This window comes from Mustela nivalis, assembly GCF_964662115.1.
Source record: "Mustela nivalis genome assembly, chromosome: 2".
NCBI classification, from domain to species: domain Eukaryota; kingdom Metazoa; phylum Chordata; class Mammalia; order Carnivora; family Mustelidae; genus Mustela; species Mustela nivalis.
The window spans coordinates 98,904,483-98,911,211 of NC_139021.1; positions in this window are offsets into that span (position 1 = coordinate 98,904,483).

Consider the following 6,729-nt stretch of genomic DNA (forward strand, 5'->3'; position numbering starts at 1 on the left):
CAACTTCTCAAGCAGCTTCCAGAAGATTCGGAGGTGCCCATTTTCTTCCTTTTTATCTTTATATCCGGACATGTTTCTCAGCCTTCCCATGGAAAATCCCTGAGCTGGCCACTTCCTGTTTTTGTTTTGTTTTCCTCCTTCGCTGGTGCACCCTTTAACCTTCTGTCCTCTGTCAGGATCTGATCTTCGGCTCAAAGTGGGAAACTCATTCCTGGCGCCAAACAATTCACTTGGCACCCAAATGGGAAAAGGCAGATTTCTACCTCAGCCCTACTCACTCCCTGTGTGAGTTTAAACAAACTCTCTCTCTCAAGGGTCCTCTGAGTTGCTTCCTCACCCAAAACAGAGTTGCTGACAAGACTGAGAGATTTGTTTTTAGAGATGTTCGTCCAATAGGAACACAAAAGTTAGCAACAATTGTTTTTGAGTTCTGATCTGCTTTCGTTTGGAGCTAAGGAGTGTCCATTTGCTTTGCTAACTGGACTGGCTAGGAGTGTGCCCTGGTCATGGGCTGCTCTTTCCAGGGCTTTGTCCCCTTTCTCTGGGCCCAGCATTCCTGGCATATTTGGAGAGAGTAGGAGCTGGCCCGAGGCCACTTTTCTAAGTATCTTCTCAGCTCTGCAGTCCTGTTTCCAACACAGTGTCTTTGCTTTGTTTATTCTCTACTTCCCACTCCTGGGCAAGAACCAGATGCAGGCCAGGCGCAGGTCAAGCAGGCCTCCCCAAACACTGGTCACAGACACTGTGCCACCAAGATCAAGCCGGCTGGAAACTCCGGGCCCCCACCATCTCCAGAGGGGGAACTTGTGACACGGCCAGACAAAGGAGGTGTTAACTATGCGCTGGTCTCATGGGGAATTTCCCCCAAACACATCTGGCACATACAAGTAAAAAGGAAGAGAGATACCAAACAATAAACCACCATTGCCTCTGAGAATTTACTATGTGGAACAGGTGTCCCCTGCCACTTAATGAAAGCGGCTGGGTTGAGCTCACTAGCTCTCTGGGTGACCCTTGCTAGTACACGGAACCTCTTTGGGCCCCTGCTCTGCTCTCTCAGCAGACAAGTGGGTGGGAGCAAGGCACTCGCCCGTTGGAAAGAGCATGGCAACCAAGGGTGAAATCCGTGGGCACCTGGCTCCCGCACCAGCGAGCTCTCCCTTAAATCTTACCTCCAGGAAAGGTCAACCAAATTCATATCACAGGAAAATCTGAAGTTTACTCTAGTCTCTAAATTGTTTTCAATTTCCCATGGGGGGGAAGAGATTGATTCATTTTGTTAATAAGCAAAGGTCTTATTTTTCCACCTTCAGTCATATAAATGTCAAAGAAACAGGGGAAAAAAAGGCTTCAAGTTCAATCAAAGAACAGTTCCAGCATTTCAAAAAAGTCAAGTGGAGATAAAACAGATGATCCTCCAGGAAACAACCACAAAAGTGGCCTTAACTCCAAAACCATAATTCCCCAATTTATCTAATGTTTAACCCTCTCAAACAAAGACCTTGTGGAAATGTAAAACAAAAGGGAAAAAAAAGTTAAAAGCATAGACTGTGCGGGAGTAATAGCCCGGATGAGTCCTGGTTTCCTGTGCCCTGAGATCAGTCCAACTAGTGGACTCTGGAACCCTTGGACAGATGATGAGGGATACATGTAAGTCAAGCTATAACATAAGATTCAGACTTCTGATGGCTAATTCGTATTCGTAGCAGCATTATTCATATCAGCCAAGGGTCACAGCTCCTAAATGTCTATCAGGGCAGGAATGGAGAAACTAGCTGTTGCACATCCACACAATGGAATATTATTCAGCCATAAAAAAGGAGGAAAATTCTGACCCAGCCTACAACATGGATGAACCTTGAGGACATGACTTGAAGGGAAATAAGTCAGTCTCGGGACAAATGCTATATGAGTCCACTCCTACAAGGTCCCTAGAGTAATCAAATTTACAGAGACAGAAAGTGGGATGGTGGAGGGGCGCCTGGATGACCTAGTCAGTTAAGCATACAACTCTTGGTTTCAGCTTAGGTCACGATCTTGGGGTTGTGATATGGAGCCCCGTGTCAGGCTCCACATTCGAGGGAAATCTGCTTGAGATTTTCTCCCTTTCCCATTCTCTTCCCCTCTCCCCCTCTTCCCCTTCCATGCGTGTGTGCGCTCTCTCTCTAAATCAAATAAATCTTTAGAAAGAGAGAGAAAGAAAGAAGAAGGAAGAAAAAAGTAAAGAAGGGAGGGAGGGCGAGTTGGCGTTTGCCAGGGGCTAGGACAGAAGTGGAAGAATGGGGACTTACTATTTAATGGGGACAGAGTTTTAGTTGGGGATGATGAAAAGTTCTGGATTGGGAATGTGAGGTACTGAAAGCCGCTGAGCTCTACACTTAGAAATGGTTAGGACGGTCAGTATCATGTGTATTTTGCCACTATTCAATTTTCTTTAATTAAAACTTTAAGAAATTCAGAGTTCTAAATAAAGAGTATCGAGTGACTAAATCTGCCCCCTCCTTACACTATACATGCCAGCTCTTCTCCTCGAAACCCACTGCTTGTGCCTTTAATTTAGAGCCCACACAGACCCATGAATCCACACACCCAAGTTTCTACCTCAGAACTTCCACATCCGTGGGGCAAAGAAAGGGCAGTTCTTTGCCCCATTTGACTAATGGAAAAACCAAGGGTCACGGGGGTTAAGTAGCTCGCTCAAGGTTACACAGTTCACAGGGTCGGCCCCAGTTAAAAGTTCCTGGTGGAGCTGTCTCCAGATTTATAACCCCCCAAAGTATTGAATAAACACAGGACAAAACCAACATTGGTCTGGAGAGACAGGAGCGTGCCAGGACCAATTTCCAAAATGAGTTCTAAACCAGTGCCATGTGGACAAAAACATTCCAGAACGACCTCACATTCATCTGTGGAAAGTGTGTTCCCAGAGCCCCTCCTGTGGCTGGACTCTGTTAGCCTCAGCGTCCCGAGTCCCAGTACCCCCACCCCAGAGCACGGGGCAGTGGATGGAAAGTGGATGGACGGGGACATGGTGGGTGTGCCTGGAGAACAGGGGGCAGTTCCAGGCCCCCTAGAGAGGTGGCCGTCCAGGGAGGCCTTGGCAGTTGGACAGTTGGGGGGCTACATGTGCGAAGGCCCAAGATACACAGAACCTGGTCTTTTCAGAGACCCATCCCTTTGCTTGCCCGTGTTCCCCATTTTCCCTCAACCCCAGATTATCCCCATTTTCCTATAAGCGTATTGTTCCATCTCTCCTCTTTCAAGACCTGCAGCAAACCCCATGTCTGTCTCAGCTACCTCCCAGGAGTAGTTGCTAGGGTTGCTGTAACAAAGAACCACAGACTGGACCACATGGACCACAGAAATTTATTGCCACAGTTCTAGAGGCCAGAAGGCCAAGATCAAGGTGTCAGCAGGGCAGGTTCCTTCTAAGGACTGGGAGGGAGAAGCTGTTCTAAGACTCTCTCCTTGGCTTGTCAATGGCCATCACCTCACTGTGTCTCTTCACATCATCTTCTCTCTGTAGGTGTCTGTCTCTGTGTCCAAACCATCTTCTTATAAGAACACCAGTCATATTGGATTAGCACCTGTCCTAATTACCTCATCACCAAAGACCTTATTTCCAAATAAGGTCACATCCATGGGTACTGGGGTATAAGACTTCAACATCTTTGAGGGGGACACAATTCGACCCACCACACTCCCCATTTCTCTGTTTTCCTCAGAAGAGTCATCTAGAGACAGGGGACCAATCCTGGGGCCAAATGCTCTCACTCTGTCACCTGAAACGTCATTTCTTCCTGATGACCGTCAGATTTGTACCTCTGGCCTCGACATCACTCCAGAGCCAAGACTCATAGGTGCCCCATTCCTTACTTCAGTAAACAATCCTCCTATTCAGAGGGAAGCACCCCAGTCATCCTTGACTCTCCTCTTGCCCCCTCACTACTGACATCAGCAAGGATGGTGTTATCGTCAGCATCTGTTGCAAACCTCGTGGCCACCTCCGCATCACCACCTCGCCCCTGGAGCGGTGAAGGAACCTCCTAATGGCTCTACTGCATTCGTGTACTCGTTCCCCTGGGGTCACGTGAATGGCTTCTGTGATGTGAGCCAGAGGATGACCATTGCAGCCAGTTCTCCAGCAGGCCGCCTCCCTTCAGAACTTGGCCCTGCGTCAGCTTCCTCTGGATCTTCCACACAGGCCTGTGGGGACTCGGACCGGGTCCAGATCCAGTCTTACTTCCTCTCTCTGAGGGCCCCTTTAGAGCTCTGCCACCAGCCTGTCTCCGCAACACTGTGTCCCCTCCATAAGCCCCGGACCCAGGTGTGCCCTCGGTCAAGCTTAACGCCTTTCAAGGATACCAGCCCACCGTGTCGTTCTCCCAGACATTGGCCCTCTTCTCTCAGCCTCATCCCCCGCCTCCCTCACCAGCAGCTCCCTCTCCATTAGCCATCCCAGTCGGCCTCTCTCCCTCCTCCGTCCCCTCTTGTCCCTCCGACTGCTCCTGCCCTCTCTTCAAGACTCAGCCTGAACTTAAGTGTTTGCTCCCTCCACTGCCTGGTCCAGCTAACTGGCCTGTTGACTGGCCTAATTACTCAAGTGGGTATCTTAATCCATGAGGGCTGACGTAGGCTCGGCGGCTTACAAACAACAGACTGCTCACAGTTCTGGAGGCCGGAAGTCCACGATCAAGGTGCCAGCATGGTCAGGTTCGGGTGAGAAACTTCTTCTGGGTTGCAGACGGCCAACCGCTCACTATGTGCTCGCATGGTGGAAGGGCTCGGGAGCTCTGTGGGGTCTTTTTTTTTTTTTTTTAAGTTTTTGTTTTTTTTTTTTTTTTTTTAGAGAGAGAGATCACAAGTAGGTAGAGAGGCAGGCAGAGAGAGAGAGAAGAGGAAGCAGACTCCCTGCTGAGCAGAGAGCCCGATGCGGATCTCGATCCCAGGACCCTGAGGATCATGACCTGAGCCGAAGGCAGCGGCTTAACCCACTGAGCCACCCAGGTGCCCTCTGTGGGGTCTCTTACAAGAACACTAATCCCACTTGTGAGGGCTCCACCCTCGTGACCTAAGCATCTCCCAAAGGCCCCACCTCCCAATGACATCACACTGGGCGTTAGGATTTCAACTTTCAAATTTGGGGGGACACAATCAACCTATAGCAGGGGGCATTGGGATGGGGGACACAGTATAGTGTTATGGTGATGTTGCCAAGATCTCTGGTCACATTTGAATTTCAGCTCTATCATTTATTGAAAGTGGGACCCTGGGAAGGGTCCCTTTTAACCAATCTGGGCTTCAGTTTCCCCTGATCTAAAATGGAGCTAATCACAGGTACATAAGAAAATGTTCCACATTGGGACGTGTGGGTGGCTCAGTCAGTTAAGCGTCTGCCTTTGGCTCAGGTCATGATCCCAAGGTCCTGGGATCGAGTCCCACATCAGGTTCCTTGCTCAGTGGGGAGCCTGGTTCTCCCTGTGCCTACTGCTCTCCCTGCTTGTGCTCTCTCTCCCTCAGTCTCTGACAAATAAATAAATCAACAAAATGTTTTAAAAAGAAAATGCTCAGCATCACTCATCATCAGGGAAACGCAAATCAAAACCACCATGAGGTATTTCCTTGCACATGTCAGGATGACTATCATAAAAAATTTTAAATTAAAAAAAGACAAGTCTTAGCGAGGATGTAGAGTAAAGGGAACCCTTCCACACGCTTGGTAGGAATGTTGAATGGCGCAGCCTCTGTGGAAAACAGTGTGGAGGCACCTCAGAAAATTAAAAATAGAGGGCGCCTGGGTGGCTCAGTGGGTTAAGCTGCTGCCTTCGGCTCAGGTCATGATCTCAGGGTCCTGGGATCGAGTCCCGAATCGGGCTCTCTGCTCAGCAGGGAGTCTGCTTCCTCCTCTCTCTCTCTCTGCCTGCCTTTCTGCCTACTTGTGATCTCTCTCTATCAAATAAATAAATAAAATCTTTAAAAAAAAAGAAAATTTAAAATAGAACTACTCTATGATACAGCAATTCCATTTCTGGGTATACATACAAGAATTTAAATCAAGATCATTTTTTAAAGATTTATTTATTTATTTGAGAGGTGGAGGGGAGAGGAAGTGGGGAGATGGGCCGAGGGAGAGAAGCTTCAGCAGACTCCCCACGGAGCACAGAGCCCAACACAGAGCTCGATCTCACAACCCTGAGATCATGACCTGAACCAAAACCAAGATCCGGGCACTGAACCGACTGAACCACCCAGGTGCCCAGAAGTCAAGGTCCTGATGTGACACTGACACTCCTATGTTCATTGCAGCATTATTCACAATAGCCCAGATAGGCAAAGAAACCGAAATGTGCAACAGATGAATGGATAAACTGTGGTGTATCAAGACAGTGCAATGCTATTCATTCAGCCTTAAAAAAAGATGGAAATCTTACAGTATGAGGCAGCATGAACAATTAATAAATCGTCTTTAGTGACATTGAAGAACTAATATCCGTTGCCAAAACGGTTCCTGCTACCCAGTTGAGCAGCAATGCATGTGTTGGTCCCCACATAACACGGACAATGGTGCAGGCCCAGGGAGGCATTTTTCCTCTTCAGAGCTGAAAGCCAAAATAATCGACAAGCCCGGGCGAGGGGGAACATATTTCATTCCCTTCCAGAAAACTTGGAGACAAGGAGCCTGCAGGTGTGGGAGGAAGCCTGCAGAGACCATCAGAAGCACAGAAGCCC